We start from the raw sequence: 18,778 nt of genomic DNA on the forward strand, positions 1-18,778 counted from the left end.
TAAGATTTACATCACGGAATCTATTTAATAGTTTACAATACACGGGTAACAAAAGATACTTAGAGGTCATCTAAACCTGCCCGCAGTAAATGTTTGCTCCATTGCTTCTATCGCTGAGACGTTGTCGATAAACATGTGAAACTATTTTTGAAATAATTTGAAAATTAAGTGAAGAATTTTAAAGTAAATTTGAAGAAAACATATAGGGTCGTTACTTTAAATGGCAAAACAACTGATGAACGCGTGTGTGTGGATTTATAAGGTCTGACTGATTCAAGTTGCGTGGTTTCGATTCCCCGATTGTACGTGTCAAGGAGTAGTGTCGCAAACTTCGTGGTTCTTCTCCGGGTCCCCCGGTTTCCTCCCATTGCTAAAGACCCCTGTGCGGGTGCGAATAATTGAAATAAAATTGAACCATGTGGTAGTCGAGAAATGACTTAGTGTTTAGGTTTACTTTTTTAAATATTTCTGATAATTGCTGTCGGAACTATCTCATTTCATAAATTGCAAAATCTTGTGGATTCCTTGGGAATTTAAACATATTGTTTATATTCATGGGACGAAAAATCATATATATTATCAATAATTACTGTCTGAGCTGTGGCCCTTGATCAAATTGAAAAATGATGTTGATGCTCTATAGTTGTCTGGCAAAATCTATTTACTTATGTAATATGTCATGCCATCTTTCACGGTGTTGAGAAAAGGATTTCACATCAAGAGTGTGGAACAGTTTGAGATATATTATTAAATTCCTCGGATACTTCATTAATCTCAACCAACCATGTTCTGTCAAACAGACACTCGTAAAATCAAATAAACGATTAGTCAGACATTTTAATTTCACTTATCGATATATCGATGATGTTCTATCACTGAATAATCCAAAATTTAGTGATTATGTAGAATTCATATATCCTGATGAGCTCGAAATTAAAAACACTACTGACAGTGACAATTACGCTTCCTATTTGGATCTGCGTCTCGATTTTGGCAATTGCCATAAACTTAGTGTTAAATTGTACGATAAACGTGATGACTTTGACTTTCCGATTGTTAACTTTCCATTTATTAGTAGTAACATTCCAATATCACCAGCTTATGGAGTGTTTGTGTCTCAACTAATTCGTTACGCGAGGGCTTGTTCATTTTATTCTGATTTTTTAAGTAGATCGAGGCTTCAACTACAGGGATACTTGCGAACTAAACCTATTAAAACCTTTAAAAAGTTTTATGGGCGTCATATTGACTTGATTGGTAAATATAACATGTCTCTCTCAGCTATTATTCTAGATATATTTAATTGACGCGTATACAATCTCCCTGATAATATTTGTCTACTACATCGTTAACACTGTTCATCACGTATATATTGCATACCGATAGTCCATTGACCAATCACGCTATTTTACCGAGATTTCGCCTAATAGTTTGGATGCAGCTATGGCGGGTGTGGCAACAGGCAGGGTAAGCTTACTCTTCCGTACACCTGTTACCACTGTTTGTCGTGTATTTTGTACACGGTGAACAGTCCATATGCTGATTACACTATTTTGCCTTATTACACTATTTTGCCTATACCGTTTTTTTTTTTAGGACTTCGGATTTTGTCTAATGGTTTGGATTGTTCGTACTTGGTTTTATTTTATTCATTATTTTAATATGCCATATAAATCTCTGACGGGAATTATAGTCCTTACTATGGGCTTTTTTCAAAACTTAACTACTAAAGAAATTTCTAAAGTGGCCCTTATCTTATCAAAAATAGTATCGTGAATTAACTTCTAGCCGTAATAACTGTATATAGAAGGTATATACGGATATATTAGAAAGCTGGTCATCAAAAATCGCGATGATAGTTTTTCGTATGAAATGGCGTTTTTAATGTCCGCTTCCACATTAAAATACTGTCGCAGATAATGTCAAATGGTTAAATCTGTTTTGATATATATTGTCTGCTCATGCTATTATAAGATCAATCATAGTACGCTCTCTTTGGCTTCATTTTATAACTACCTTACTTGTTCATTGTTATATTGACGTGTTCTCAACGTTATGGAAGACTTCTACCAGACTAGTAGAATTAGGTATTACACTATTGTTAAAAGTACGAAATACAAATTTCAGATGTCTTAATCTTAACGTCATTGGTGGGACTGGGGAATCCTTTACAAGTTACATAACTTTACATGTTGAATCTCTGAAAGGAGTATCAGTCCAATAACGGCCCAATTATAATGTACGGAATTTACAAAGATATGAAAACTGGATACGGTGGGAATTGTCTAATCCTCGATTCGGTTACTTGTGAATAAATGTGAGTAAACATCCCAATCAGAACGTCCAACCCCACCCCACCCCCTCTTCCGACTACTCCATCATTTAATTATTCAGTAGATTAATTACTGATATATCAAGGTTTTCACTATCCATTTACGAGTGGCGTGCATAGTTTAGTCGATTTCGTTCGATGAGTTTAATGAATGCTGATACTCTATATCAGTCAGTGCTTAGATTTTCGGGAAGTCGGAGATTTTAATATGATTATGTTATTCACAATTAATTACACTTATTTTGGTCGCGACAGTGACAATGCCTTTTGATGTTTTTGTTTAGATGCGTGTTTAATTTTACACTAAACTAACTAAAATGTGTACTTACGATGGCACGGAATTTAAATTTGATATCGTTCGTTTTATTATTATCTCAAGAGATCCGATAATAGCCATTTTCTTGGAAAACCAACTCTGTTGAAGAATAATCAAACGGTTGATCTATTCAGTGCTGTGTTTAATGATGTCTGACAACATCAAATGAGATCATATTTTAGGCATGATAAACAATTGAAAGTTCCCTTGGGAAAAGCGATCTAGAAACAAATTCTCAATACCAGATCGATACTGTAGAAGAAATATATACATTTTTGACTGAAGTAATGTTAAAATGTACTAAAACATATAACTCTAAATTGGAGTAATAAGTGAATTTACTTGATAAACCCTAGATGTTAGTCTCATAATGGTTAATATACTATTTTTCGAGATTCGGCAATAACGCAGGTGAGTACGGGAGAGGACTGTCCTTTGCACGCCAACAAACCAATCAACTGCCTACTCGCTTGCCAAACGGCAGTCTCCTTCCTAGTCGGCCATCCCTACGGTAGAAGGTAGCGAGGAGAGAACGGTCCCTTGCACGCCAACAAACCAATCAGCACCCTACTCGCTTGCCAAACGGTCGCAGCGAGGAAATTGTCGGATGCTAGGTAGGCCGGTCTGATTTATTGCTGATTTCCGAATCCCGAATAAAGTGCCAAATTCACGTTGTCACATTTAAGACGCACGACGGTCTACTGAATACATACACAACAGTACTACTTGTTCTATCTGTACCACAATATTTCCAACACATAACTATATGCATTGTTCACTAATCGATCGTTAATATTCATTGTCTGAAATATAAATGCACCTGCAACTGGTTATGTAAAACTAAAATATCAAGATGAATGATTATTTGCGTAAATATAAAATGCTGTAAATATATTATGATTTGATTATAATCAGACCTTGGTAACATAAAACATAGAGGTAATGTAAAAAAGGAAACCAAACGAACTGGATAAAATGCATAACGTGTTAGTATAAGGATATTTTCGCCTCATTAAATACTTATAAACTGCACTCCTTAAAGGGGCATTAGGCAAGATTAGATAAAAAGCCGACAGTTGTCGCTATAATAGTTAAAACATCCATAATGAAAACAAAATATGCTGAAAATTTCAATCAAATTGCTTCACTCTGAACCGAGATATTAGCCATTGAATTTTAGGCTAGTCTCGGTCGTCATTACTGACGTTGGTATGATAACAAATAAAGTCTCGATTACCCATTTTTATGTTAAATTATCCATAACAATATATATTCAAATCCAGTAAACATCACAGGCTAACGATGGCATCGAGAGTTGATTATAGCTTGATAAGTTAATTAATGCCTAATTAATAATTTAGATAACATTTCAGGCCCAAAGAAAGTCCTGCAATAGGCAGATTTAGCCCTTGCATAATGCAGGTTTAATTTTCTTGGCAAAGAAAGGAAATTTTCAAATGTTTAATTCTGCATTAGTTTCATTCCAATTATACATCATTTCTATGAATTACATCACACAACTTACTTCCCCCCGACATGATTAGTGTCAGATACTTGACATAACCTGACTATATATCTTCATGTTGTTTCGTCGATTGCAGATATCGAATTACTTTAAATTTCACACTCTACGAGACATTAAACAAGAATTCGGATCAATTTACGACTTTAGATTGCTTTTAAAATAATGATTGTCTTTCGCTGTTTTAATCAAATAAACATTTATTGTTCAGTTCTATGATATGAAAAAAAGAACTCGTGAAGTGGAAATGGTGATCCGCGAGATCGCGACTGATATTTGGAGATTACCACATGGTTAATCCTTATAAGACATATAGAGGTAGATTTCACAAATAATTTTTTGCTTGATAACGATATCTGTATGTGTATCGAAACGTAGCATGTTAATAAATTCAGAAGTAGTATATCCATATAAGTGTTTTTAATTTACCACATGGTTGTAACCTATGCAATACAGGGTAGAAGTTTGCCCGCACAGCAATTGAATTTTCGAAGTTATGTTTCCGTACTGGGTACCACTAGAGTCCTCACAATACCCATACTCGGGTGATAGATAACCTCAGAAGATTTTTGATTAGACCTGCTGATTATCTGGGCGTCATGTTCCAGTCACGGAAATTTCACGTTTCCTAACCCTTTAAACTTCTTGCTTGATCATACACGGATATATATAAGCTAATAGCATTCCAGGAATTCCAAATTCATAGCGTGACTGTCATTATCTGTGTTTTATATGGATCATGCCGTTGACATGCGAGACATTATTAGGATCGATGGTGTTATATTTGGTTTTAGGATGTCTTTGTTCCAATCAGGTTTTTCCGCGGCATAGTATATGGAATTAACTTATTAGTATTGAAATAATTTATGCATTCGGTCTGTTTTTAATCATAATCAGGTGGCATGTAATGATATTGGTTAGTATGTGGTTAGTATGTGGTTAGTATGTGATTAGTATGGGTAGTATTGGATAGGCTAGGGTTAGTTTCGGTGGTGTTGGGTAGTATTGGGTTAGTATTCAGTAGTATTGGTGGTATTGGGTTGTGCTTGGTAAATTGCCCTGCAGCGGGATTCGAACAGACCACACGTAGTATCATTACCCCAGGCCCAATATCTGATTAAACAGTAAACTTCGTCCAGGCCATTCTCCATGAACGTCGAAATAGTGGTTTTATCATTTGTTGAAATCATACATGATATTTTCAATCTGGTTACAAATTGAATTGATTTTTTTATCGCGATTTATTGACAGGAAAAACAACTTTGAATTTAGTGTCGGTCAATTTACGTATTTGAAAGACAGGTTGTTCGTGCGCCACTAAGCTAGCGATCCGCTAACTATATTAAAGAAATAATATTTTTAATGTAGCAAAGCCCCAGGGGATATTCTGAAAACTCTATTGAGTCAATTTATTAATTTAATCTTTAACAATGTGACGCTAACATAACAGAGAAGAAAGACATGGGTTTATATCTTACAAATCTCAAACCTTCAATTAGCTTTTGTTTTGTCAAATTATTTTTGTGTGCGCTTTGTATAATCATGCAATATCGATCGGCAATCTCAGTCGAATCTTTTCTTGTCATATATAAAAAGAACCAGTATTGTGGTTATCAAGAATTATGTAGAATAACATTTTGAAACTACCTACTGGCACGACAGTTGGTTTAAATGATCGGGCGGATTTGGCCAGGTGGTGGGGTGTTGTAAACACTTCTTTATTCTTAAAGAACCAGAGCTTCGGGGGTAGGGGTGGGGGCGCTTGCAGGTGAAAAACATGAATAAGCACAGCATTGAGAGTATATTGTGTCACATCGCCTCGCGGGTAATAACATAAATTTTCCGTGTTCTAGATAGGATATGCTTACACGTTCTAGAATACTTGATAAAACATCACCATCACCGAGTGAACAAGCAGTTACATCATCCCATCGACCCTAGCAATACACCATAATTATGGTTTCATATATATATAAATATATATATATATATATATATATATATATATATATATATATATATATATAATTGATCTGAAGGCTCATTTTGTGACAAATGTATATTATTTAATCAGTCAGGGTCCCAGAATTCCAGAACCATGTCATTAGATGGACTAGTAATCCTCTGCACACGGTGATCAATGTTAAATACATGTCATTCCTTGGTCTATGTCATTCCAGTGACAGTGATGTTTATAACCACAAAGAACCCAACATGTCACAATCATACGATAAAATATAGAAGAGTGTTGACCGTCTCAATATTTAGCTATACGCCTGATCACAGGAATACGTCCGATCAAAGCTTAGCAAGTTGATGTGAACGTCCCGGACAAAGGTTTCATATTTTCCGCAAATGTTACTTTCAGCTTTCCATTTAAGCTAGGCACCACTTTCTCCAAATATATTAACATAACTATATCATCTGGAATCTAGTCACTTCTGTACGCATTTTTCTCAATCTGTCGTAAAATGTAAAATCAAACAATCTCCTTCGATTGTACTCCAAACAGTCACCTCAAAATGTCATGCGGAAGTGTGTGTGGGTGTGTGTGTGGGTGGGAGGGGTGACGGTATATATATATTGACCCCCCCCCCCCCCACGTTTGTAAAATCGTACTGTAGTTTGGGAAACAAACAACAAACCAGAGACGAATTGTCGATTTCGCTGTCCTTTCTGGACCTAAAAGGTTACTTGTTTCGTGGGGTTTTTTTAACGTTGAGATTGTTTACTTCTGGACTCTATCATTATATTAAACAGGGACGGGATCCAATTAAGTATAACAACCGGTTGTATATTTATGTCAATCTAAATCCTACATATGAAAACATCTGCGCTTCATCACTTGAAACTTGTAGCTTTATAGCAACTTAACAACATTGGGTTGTTATTTGTTAAATCTTTTCTTCAAAGAAATATTAACCAGGTTATGAGATTGCAGATTTATTTTATTTGATTATTCTTAATTTGTCGATCCTTTTCGATGTTCTTGGAATTCATAGTTTATATATATATATATATATATATATATATATATATATATATATATATATATTTGTGATATATTGAAAAGTATGTCATAATCTAAATGGATTTTTCTTTTCATTTACTAAAATGTTTCCTGATGTCAGTTGCACATTAATGTGAATTGGATGATCTGCTGGGTGCAAACGGTCCCATCGCTAAATTACGATTATACAACCCTTGTTGAAACAGGTCGCACAAAAAAACTTTGTTGAAGAGTTCTGTATGTATAATTGTAATCAAATACGATCACACAAGAGCTTTGTGTACAGGTTTAAGAATTGACAGACAGACGATAACTCCACCCACATATTCTCGATTATCAAGTAACTTTCATCACCAGTTTCCGGTTGTGAGGTCAGTGACTAACGGTAAACGTTAGCTTGGTCGGTCATTTCTTGATTTAATTTTAAATGGACGACTGTTTAAATCCAAGCTGTATCCAAGCCATCCGAGGGTCCACAGAGTTGATTTTGAACTTTTCGTGTAAATAAAGGTCTAATTTCTGTAGTCTAAATAAAGATTTGCAATAGGCAGATTTAGCTCTTGCATAATGTATGTTTTAGACTTTCTCAGAAACTCCCTTGATCAGAATATTGTCTTGCTCCACAAGGTATGTTCATCTAAAACAAAGATTCGCTAGCTTCAGTACTAATCGGAAAACACATTAAACTGGAACTTAACGCCTCCTCATCATAGTACTTTAGTTATTTTGAGACATACACGACGGGATTTAAACCGGAGACATTTTAGCCATGTCTCCGGTGTCATAGTTACGACGTATGTGGCTGTCATTCAGATTATAACGTCTGGATACTTGTATTACCGTTCTATTGTTTTTACTAAACAATACTATGTAACCTTTCAGTAAATAAAGACAATTTTTAACATCGATAGTAGGAGTAATTACTCTGCTATCGTATCACAGCTTCAAATTAAATCTAACATTTTCAAATTTTAAAGATCGATCTTAACATTGCAGACAAACGTAATTTACGTGTATCAATACCTAACTAGAATAGAAAAAAAGAAACAATCTAATCCTGTTACCTCTTACCTTTGAAAATTTAATTACGAACCTTAATCTGCTTCGTACCGAAAATTATACACTAGGAATGCACTCAGAAAAAATAATATACAAAAATAAATTTCTTACAACGGACTATAAACAGACCAATGAATTCTTTGTGATACGTTGTCGTCGTGGCAGATATTTTATTCATTACCTAATATTAAGATATTTTCAATCATGTGCAAGTCATTTCACCTAGAACGGTCGCTGTGTTAAATGGGAGACTGTAAGTTACCGTTAATGAACCATGTTTCTGTGCGATAAATAGCTACTATCCGTGGTCTGTAAAAAAAAATATGTCGAATACAATATAGAGGAAGTTTTGAATCAAAGTAATGTTGTGGTGTGCTGTTGACTGGCAGTGGATGACAATAACCAATATAATGCCACGGTCAGTGTATTAATTTGTTAAAGACGAAACATATGTACTTCTTGGGCGAAACTCCTTCAGTATCAGTCACATATCTTCAACTTCTGTTCTTAAAGTGTGTAGAGATCCAGGGACGGATTCAGGAATTTTTGCAGGAGGGGTTTTGCCAGGTTCATGTTAAGGACATTTAACAGTTGACAATGCATGATGCCAACATGGTCTCTAAATTACGTAGGCATACATACACATTGAGCTTTTTAAAGAGAGAAATCCAACACCCCATTTGATAATGAATTAATAGGAATACATTGTGATTCAATGTAATTGATGATATCCCACATGTCTATATTATTATTTCGCGCTTGGAATGCCAATCCCATCCCACCATCTGAAACATCTGATAACAATGGATAAAGCAATTTTTTATGTAGCTGAGCATTGTGATTCAATGTAATTGATGATATCCCACATGTCTATATCATTATTTCGCGCTTGGACTGCCAATCCCATCCCACCATCTGAAACATCTGATAACAATGGATAAAGCAATTTTCTATGTAGCTGAGCAGGGTGGGGTTTGAACACGCCTACCCCCCCCCCCACTCGCTCTGGATCCGCCCCTGAGGTTGTTTCAGTTGCGTGTTTTTCTTGTTATTAATTCACGAGTGTCGTAATTGTCCCCCATAGGGCAATGGCGAATTTGTGCGCAGTAGTGTCAATTTTATTTCACAGCACGTATTGCAGTATTGTTAAACATACATTATGCAAGAGCTAAATCTGATTATTGCAAGTCTTTATTTAGGCTTCAGATGTCATAGAAATTATAAATTAGATCTTTATTTACACAACAAGCACAAAATCAACTCTGTAGACCCACGGATGGCTTGGATTCAGCTTGGATTTAAAAGGGATTTCTTTGGCTGATTTAATTTTAAATGGCGTCGTGAGCGGAGATTAACCGTTACCTTGACGTCATACTCTCGGATCGAGGCTAAATGATAGAGTGTACGAAGCGAGGCCGATGTTGAAAGATGCCTTAACAAATGACATCTAAACTATTTAAAGTGCAATAAACTAACCACAGATAATGACAAATTATACAATTCCTGGAGACCGTGTGATGACTAATACAGACGGACAGGTATTCTGTCTTAATAATATCAATAAAAATATTTTTATTTCCCCAATAGGCACGACGCCAATGGTGTATACCTAGGCCATAGACATAATAATAATATTAGTATGTCTATGACCTAGGCCTATAGATTTATCATAATCGTATTATAATATTATATCCTATATTCAATTGATTTAATGCATGCCCAAAATACAAGTAAGAATGAAAATTTACCCTCTCACTCATTTTGTCCAATTGTTATAAAAATACAAAAAGGTAAAACACAAATTCGGATATAATGACAGCAGACAAAAGACAGAAGAGATTATGTAGGTGGAGTTAACAGTTAACGCCTGTCAATCAAGCGATCGGCCATACTAAGAATCGGTGAAGATGGAATTCAATCCCATTTCTAGTCAAAAATTACACTGGTGATAACTATGTTCAGAATAAAGTAATTTGACTGAAATTTTCAATATATTCTTCTTTCATCATCTATTTTTGAACTGTTATAGCAAGAATGGCTAACTCCTTATAAAAAATCTCCCATAATGTATCTTTAACTCATTTGAAGCATGGCAAAATAAATGTAGAATTCACTGAGCTGCGCAATCATAAAAACTTTCCTTGTAATATGATCAAATTAAAGCACATTTCTGTGTTCGAATATGATCGAATAGCCTATTGTGGTGTAAACAAATTGCCGAGTGTGTTCCTTTAATAAGATGAAAATAGAAAATGTGGCTTATTTTCTCTTGATTAAATATATTATTAAAAATACTCTATCTGAAGGCAGATTATGATCTGATGAGAAAGATAATGTTCAGATTATTAGTTTTAATCTCTACATGTATCAGCTGTAATTATATACATGTACTATTAATGTCATCATTCCATATTAATATACTTGCTCACAGCATTTAATCATACACATTTTACACGTGTTCTAACATATTAAAGTATAAAACCGTGCTGTCACGACAACGCATACTAAACCCCTGGCAAATAAAAATAAAACATAATTTATGGCTTACCTTGCGTTGATATTTCGATTAAAAATTAATTTTAACAGCCCGTGTAATGTATACTGCGTGCATTCCACATATTAATTAATAGTTTGTTGCGCTAAAAGGAAATGCCTATACCCTGTCTTGTACATGATCACATGTTACTGTTTATAGCTGCCGATATAGCAACTACCTGTATTTAGTATCGAAGTTGAAGATTTGGGGTATAGTTCGAGAGGTAGGCTTAACACCATGTTAGCAAACACACGAACTTGACACTTTCATTAAGGTTACACTATATTAGGTTTAAACTAGTTACGTTTACACTGGTCAATCATGTTATGGTTACACTAGTTAGGCTTAACTCTCTTTAAGGTTTTACTATATAAGCGTTAAACTGGTTTGGACTATGCCAGTTAGGGTTAAGCCAGTTATGGTTACACTAGTTAGGGTTAAGGTAACAATCTAGTAGGGTTAAACTGGTTAGGGGAGCATTTGTTATTAGGGTTAAAATAGTTGGGGTAAGCATGTTATGGTCATACTAGTTAGCGTTACCGTCAAGGTTACGCTATATTACGGTTACATTACTTAGGGTTAAACTAGTTAGACCTATAGTTAAGGTAACATTCCAGTAGGGTTAAACTGGTTAGGGGTGCATAAGTTAAGGGTTAAAATAGTTGGGTTAAGCATGTTATGGTCACACTAGTCAGCGTGAAATACCGTTAAGGTTACGCTACATTACGGTTAAACTGTATCACCATGGGTCTTTTGTCAGACGTGGGGAGCGGGATATTCCAAAACCGGTCGCCACATCCTACGTATGACCCATGCATCTTTTCTTACTACATATCTTAGTAGCCTTGTGATCGTCTAGAATTTGTCCCTGGTTGTATTTGCTTTCCCTTCACGTTGTGTATTTACTTCTTCTTTTCTGTCTCAGTTAGTTAAGACGTTTGTCTTATCAGGAATAACAATGCAACAGTTCGTTTTTACATTTTATATATCATAGCCGGATATATGGATACAAGCATAGTATATATTACAATACTAAAGTCATTCTCAAACACTAGCCAGTCAGACTCGATGGGCGAGTCTGCTGATAGAAATTGCTACATGTTTTCCTTCCAGAATCTGCTGTCTGGCGAATTCTCACAAATATGATAGTTTTGTAGCTTGGGTTTTGACGTTCAGTTATCAAATTGGTCAAATATGATGTAAATAATCAAAGAGATTGGTCAATTTAGACTAATGACGTCGAAACCCACCCTAATTTGGAAAGCGGAAATATACCGGAGAAACTTCCCACAAGATATGTTATCAGCCTAGAATTGAATGTTTAGCACATTATGACTCTTTTTATATAACAATATGTACACACTACATATATGTGAATCTAATAACTTGCTAAAGATATCAATTAATACAATATAATGTCATCATTAATATTAACAGCAAAAATTCTACAAAAGTGATACAAAACTAGATAGGCGTAGATTAGTTATTAGCGTTACACTAGTTAGGGTTTAACAAGTTATGGTTCCACTATTTACGGTTAAACTAGTTATGGTTACTCTAGTTAGGCTTGGTCACACTATAGTTAGGCTTAACTATCGTTGATTAGGAGTACATTAGTGATTAGGGTTACGCTAATTAGGGTTAAAGCGTTACACATTAGTTAGCCGTACACTAGTTGGTACCTCCCAAAATATACATAAGATAAATCCACTCAAACCTTATTTTTGTGTGGCCATAAATAATTGATCTGTTGATTACAGAACTAATTCGTATCTTTTATCTGTAAACGAGAATATCAAAAGCTATAATTATGATTTTATGAAAGAAAATGATTAAGCCTTGTCGCTGCCACTTCAGACAATTTAAAGCTAGGAAGCGATACATGAGATAATTATTGGATGCAAAATCAATCATCCTTTTAGTGTAGGTTATAAATGGCCATTTATTTAAAGGGGCAATGAGTCCACGGATGTTGCCAGAATTTGTAGTCATCAAACAGACTTTTATCATACTGAATGTTGAATATACTTGATACTTTGTAAATGTAACAGTTTACGCTGTGGTGCCTATTGTTTATCTCCCAATAACGTCACTTACTAGCAAACGCCATTTTGGTCGCAAGCTAATTCAAGAATTTATACCCTAATTCTTAAATTAGTTGGCAACCAAAAATGACGTTTGTTAGTTTTTATACCCTGGAGCCACGGTGGCCAAGTTGGTAAGACGCTGGCTATCTAGCCTGGGGGTCGCGTGTTCGATCCCTGCATTGGCCTAGAAAATTCATCGGGATTTTCCGGCGTGGTTTCCCCTTCTCAGTGGTGCAGGATGGAGGGCCTGGTAAGGACAGTTGTCTAGTCGTTCGGATGGGACGAAAAACAGAGGTCCCGTGTATATATTGGCAATTGGAATTCGATCCAAGAGTAGGCCATAGGGTAAAATTTCCGTCATAGCACCACTGCTAATGCCTGTCTTAATTAGCCCACTCGGAGCAGAACATTAAGACGTTAAACTCCTTTGATTTCATTTTCATTTTTATACCCTTTTGATCAATGTGAGTTGATAAAAGTTAACCGATTAAACTTTCCAGGCTATTTTTGCTCGTAAACCTGTTATTAATTCATCAGTATGAGGTTGATATATTAATCATCTTCGTTAATCATTTTTAGATGTTCTAGCTGAAAATTAATTACATTTTGTCTAGCAAATACCAATAAATTTCAGCTAATGTTTATCTTACGTACATGCTCATTATTACCATAATGACCATTGGTAAGTGTCTTATGTTTGGGGAGATCAAATCGACATGAAAAGAAGATTATTTGATTGAGTAAGGTGTAGACTACCAAAACCTATTTATCTCCCAGTGTGGGCCAACGTCGTAGGAAGACTATTTATATTTGTATTTGGTCTTTAGGGAGTGTCTTTCATATCCCTTTATAGGTCTTATGATTTGTTTCATCATATTAGATAGACAATTTTTATAATGACTGGTTGTTTCTTTTTTTGTAATAGATACAGTCTGGATTACAAACGCTATAAATATTTATCATTTGCAAAGCACAGTAACCCGGTCTCGTGCGCAGCATGGGACATATACGTAAAGGTTCACTTTACGTTAGATTTCACACTTGAAATATAACACGAATCTTAACAAAACCAGTCTTCCAGTCTTCTGAAAATTTCCGAGGATGACGTCATATACGTCCCAAATAGGGGATATTGGATCCAATGTCATCGACCTCGGACGCAGCATAAATTGACATATCCAATGTAATCGATCTCACTGTTATCCCTGCCCATCAAAACAACTCGTTCCATCACCAGACTAATTTGAACAAATTACGTTCCTTGTACCAATGCCAGACTACATGTACTAGCCGGAACCTTCGATTAAAATCTTGGAAAGAGAAATAATATGAGTTGATTGTTTATGTCCTATTAACAGCTGACGATTTTGGAACTAGAAGAATAACGTTTCAGAAGAGAACTACCGAACCTTGTTGTACTGGGTATACAGGTCAACAAGAGCCTTATGTTAAAAATCAAAAGCCCAAAGAACCCAAAAGAATTTTGGGTATTACAAAAGGTGGTATTTATTTCTCTTATGTGCCTTTTTCCTAATGTTCATAAAGAATGCCTTTTGTGGTTTGTATACAAAATAGTTATCGCAAAGGACACATGTGTTCAGTTTAATTTGTTCAATAAAGACATTATTACATTTACATAACCATTACATTGACGCATTGTTTTAAAAAATATACTTTGACTGTAAACAGCATGAATTAAAAAGCGTCTGTATCCAATTTTGTTAGCTTTATGAAATTATTCATACAAATTATATTTTAAATTATTTGTATAAGATATAGAGTTTCAATTTGTATCGGATGGTGTTTTCAATCAGAAATGTTATATTGGATTTTAATGTGCGTCATCCCTTGGATTATTAGGCTATGTGATAGTTGTATTAATAATGGAACTAGTTTTACTCTTATTTTAAAGAGTATTTCAATCTATAGGTTAAACAGTATGGTAATGGAACTTGTCAAATGTTCTTCATAAATGGTATATTGGAATAGCAGTCCCATCTGTCATCCTGTCCACATACTGGTGGAAATGAAGGGGCTCCTCATCTTTTACCGAGGTAATTGGACCAGTTCATCTTTCCTGATCTACATACAGTTGATAGTATTATTTGATGAAAAGTGCTCTCAAAGGTTTTTAAATTATTTCCCCTCTATTAAAATTCGGTGTAGGTCAGATTATCGTTAATGGTAATGTGGTGCGGTTGCACTTTCTGTGTTATTCTGTTTGACTACTGGTTCTTATGAGGTTGGATGCACAAATTTTACGAAACGGTTCATCTACGTCAGTTAACAGAGTGGTTCGATTTTGTTATATCTGCATCATCATCATCATCATGTGTGGTAATTTGTGTCATTCCTTAAACATTCTTTTAAATAAATTTTATAGAGATCCGCTAATAAATAAATAGGAGTTTACCGAGTTATGGATGCATGTATGCAGTGTGTTATATAGTATTTCAAAATCATATATATGAATCATTTCACATATTAAATCTATCACAATTACAGATCTGCAACAATAATATGGCAAACTGGAATTTACTCTAGCCCTGCAAGATTAAAGAACTTGAATCACATAATTTTATCAAATAACTCAAATTGTGCAATCATGCATTAAACAGATTCAAGCAGGAAATTGAGGAAGATGACATTTTCAAAATTTCTCAGACAAAAAGATGTTGAAGAGCTATCTGTGTTTGTACCAATCAATGCATCTAATTTACGTGGTGCCTTCTTCCACTACCTTCACATTAATATAAAACTCTTTCCTAAGATCAACCCCTTAGAGACGGATCTATGTTAATCAAGTGTTAATATTGAACATTTTAAAAACAAATCTGGGGAAATTCGTTTACGCCAAATATTTCTTTTTTACATTAGAATTAATCAATGTCGAAAATTTTAAGAACAGATATTACTTTTTAATTAAAATTTCCATGTTATTAATCTGAATGGAGGAAATAGTTTTTTTTAAAGACATACGGCTGTAACATGTCAATAGAGACTTTTGGCAAGCGTAAATTCCTGGTCCGTATCGCGTATCCGTAATGATTTTGCGTGTAACGTCATCAATTCGTGTGTATTTCTCATACGTGATACGGCACACGGATACGGCAGCACGTATCAAACAGTTTTAATACGGAAAATGTCGTCGTCTTTTTTGCTACTTTTAGACGCTGAAATGTTGTGCCGTAGCGTTTTTATGAATCTATATGTCTATCCTAGAACGAAGGTGTATATTTGATGTGATTTTAACCATGGCAAAGACTGGAATTTAATTATTACTTTGGATGAGATTTTCGCGGAATTTTCATATTTTCCTATCTGTATGCACGCTTGTTGATCTACGTGCTAAATTTAGGGAGGTGGGACCTTGCAAATCTGTAAAAGAGGTATATTTTTAATAAGATTCGACACTATTTTTTTTTTTTTTTTTTAAATAACTCCGCGAAAGTCGAACGACTTTACTCCCTTCAGGAATTTGTAGGCTAGGTACTTGACTAGTACTGATATTGATCTTGGTAGATAACTGCCATCATGCTGTAATAGAACTACTCTCAGCTCAGCTACCCATACGTAGACGGCGCAAAAATCTGCCAAAACTCTAAAACTAAATTAACGCAACGTATCACGTGACGATACGGATACGTTATACGGATGGGAAAAATTCCACTTGCCAAAAGTCTCTAGTATTTAACAAAATGTAAAGGCAAATAAGTATTGGTTGTATTGGTGTGGATTACGGATAAAATAAAGATGGCCGCGAGAAATAAGTAAAATGTACTTAGTAACGCTTGTTTTCGTTAACCATTCGTTAAGTTAGTTGATCGTTTTACATCCTTTTTTGGGCCAATATATACACCATTTTTGACCAGACTAGTTTTTATTGCATTTATTGGACTTTGGCCTTTTAATATTATAATAAATTTGGAATTAAAAACTATATTTGGAAAAGGTCTAATATAGATGGGCATTAATGTCGTACTTGTTTTCATCATCCTATGTTTTTTTTTGCCCGCCTTGGGTTTATCTAAAAGATCAAACTAAATCTTTCAAGAAAAACACAATGTCATAGGAGCGATACTTTTAGAAAAGACGATTTGTATTTTTCTTGTTTTCTTTTTCTTTTTCAAATCATAACGAAACGAAGATAATCCCCATATTTCAATACACAATCTTGTAATATAAATAGTTATCAAGACTGGGTGTATTTTGTTTAAAAGTAACAAATTGGACCGTCCTAAAATACAAAGAGCCTTGCAGCGATGATAAAATTATCAAAGATAGACACAGGCTTTACGGTAGAATTCTATGAAATCTTAATATATATTGCGACATTCAGAAACGCGCGAAATAATATCTCAAGAGAACCGAAGCTTACTTGCCCATTGAAAACTCAATAAAGCATTTCGTAGATAAGGCATAATTTTGTCTATAAAAAGGATAAAAGTGTCATAAAGTCACAATTGATTCAAGACAAACCATCCACAGTATTTCCTACAGGAATTGTCTGAATTCTATTATTTTGTTTCAAACAAACTTTGTTCAATGAAAACTGTAGGGTATGTACTTGTGGAAAACGAATACATGAGTGGGTTATTTTGTTTCCGGTGGTTACATGTAGCTTTCAGGCAGTTTCTGAAATTGAAATCCAACCAGTGTGCTTTTTCATGATCAATATCCATAATTAAATGAAATGAAATGGGAGTTTTTTTTAACATTCTACTGTTCTGCTCTAACTGGGCTAATGAAGACGGGCATATACCATGCAGTGTGCTATGAGGGAAATTTTACGTGCACGCCAATAGGTACACGGGACCTCGGTTGTTCGCACCACCCGAACGACTAGAGAACTGCCCATGTCAGGCCTTCCGTCTTGCACCACTGATAAAACGAAACCACGTCGGAATATCTCGATGAACTTTATCGGCCAAAACCAGGAGCGCGAAACCGCGACCTCCAGGCTAGTGAGCCGGCGTCTTACGGATATTTACATAACTTAATCCAAAGTATAGCACCGATTCCAAAGTTTGGTGTTAGGAACGTCTAGTTTATCAAAAACATGTTAAAAGTTTCGTGTTTCACATGATTATGATATTCCCGTGCAATAAGGTGGATTGAAAATAATTGTTATTGGTATTATGCTATACAGTGCACTCTGTCACATCCGACATCGTTCGGGATCGTTACAATATGTCGGATTACACAGAGTGTATATGTAACTATAATGGTTCTGTCATATAGATTATCCAAAAGCACGAACTAAATATATCAATTTCAGCAGAATGAACATTATCAAACAGGCATTATCCAAGAGCTAAATCTTAAATCTGACCATTGCAGGTCTTTCTTTAGGCCTTAAATATTATTAATTAGGCATTAATTAACTAACCAAGACCATAATTATCTCTCGGTGTAATCGTATAGTCTAAATTTTCAAAAGGTTTAAATACGTTTTGCGGTTAATGATTTTCCGTAAAAATGGATAATCGAGACTTTGTTTATTATCGTAACAATGGTAGCAATACACTGTTCTTCTAAGGACGATAACTCGGCTCAGAGTGAAGTAATTTGACTGAAATTTTCAACATATCCCCTTTTCATTACCCAGTTTTTAACTACTATATCTGATCTTACATAATACCCCTTTAACTAAGGTAGTCTTTAAACACATTTTAAATACAATAAAAGCTACCACAGAGCTGGGGTATTTTTATTAATGGATGTAATGAAAAATGAAATACGGAAATTAAAGACAATAGGTAAAAAGATAATGGTCTAGTTTGGTACGGTCATAAATCCAGATAAACCGTACAAGCTTGACTATATCATATTTAATTAAATTATCAATAAAAGCATTTATGAATATAAATATGTCTATTATATTCATATAGACAGCTGTTCAATATATATTTATGA

The 18,778-nt window shown here is 34.8% G+C and overlaps 1 protein-coding gene across 1 annotated transcript in view; it reads left to right on the forward strand.

Annotated features, from left to right (window-relative positions):
* Nucleotides 1-18,778, forward strand: part of LOC126817675 (uncharacterized) — a 46,081-nt gene that overhangs the window by 13,114 nt on the left and 14,189 nt on the right. The gene's annotated exons all lie outside the window — the stretch shown is intronic.

This window comes from Patella vulgata, chromosome 4, assembly GCF_932274485.2.
Source record: "Patella vulgata chromosome 4, xgPatVulg1.2, whole genome shotgun sequence".
NCBI classification, from domain to species: Eukaryota; Metazoa; Mollusca; class Gastropoda; family Patellidae; genus Patella; species Patella vulgata.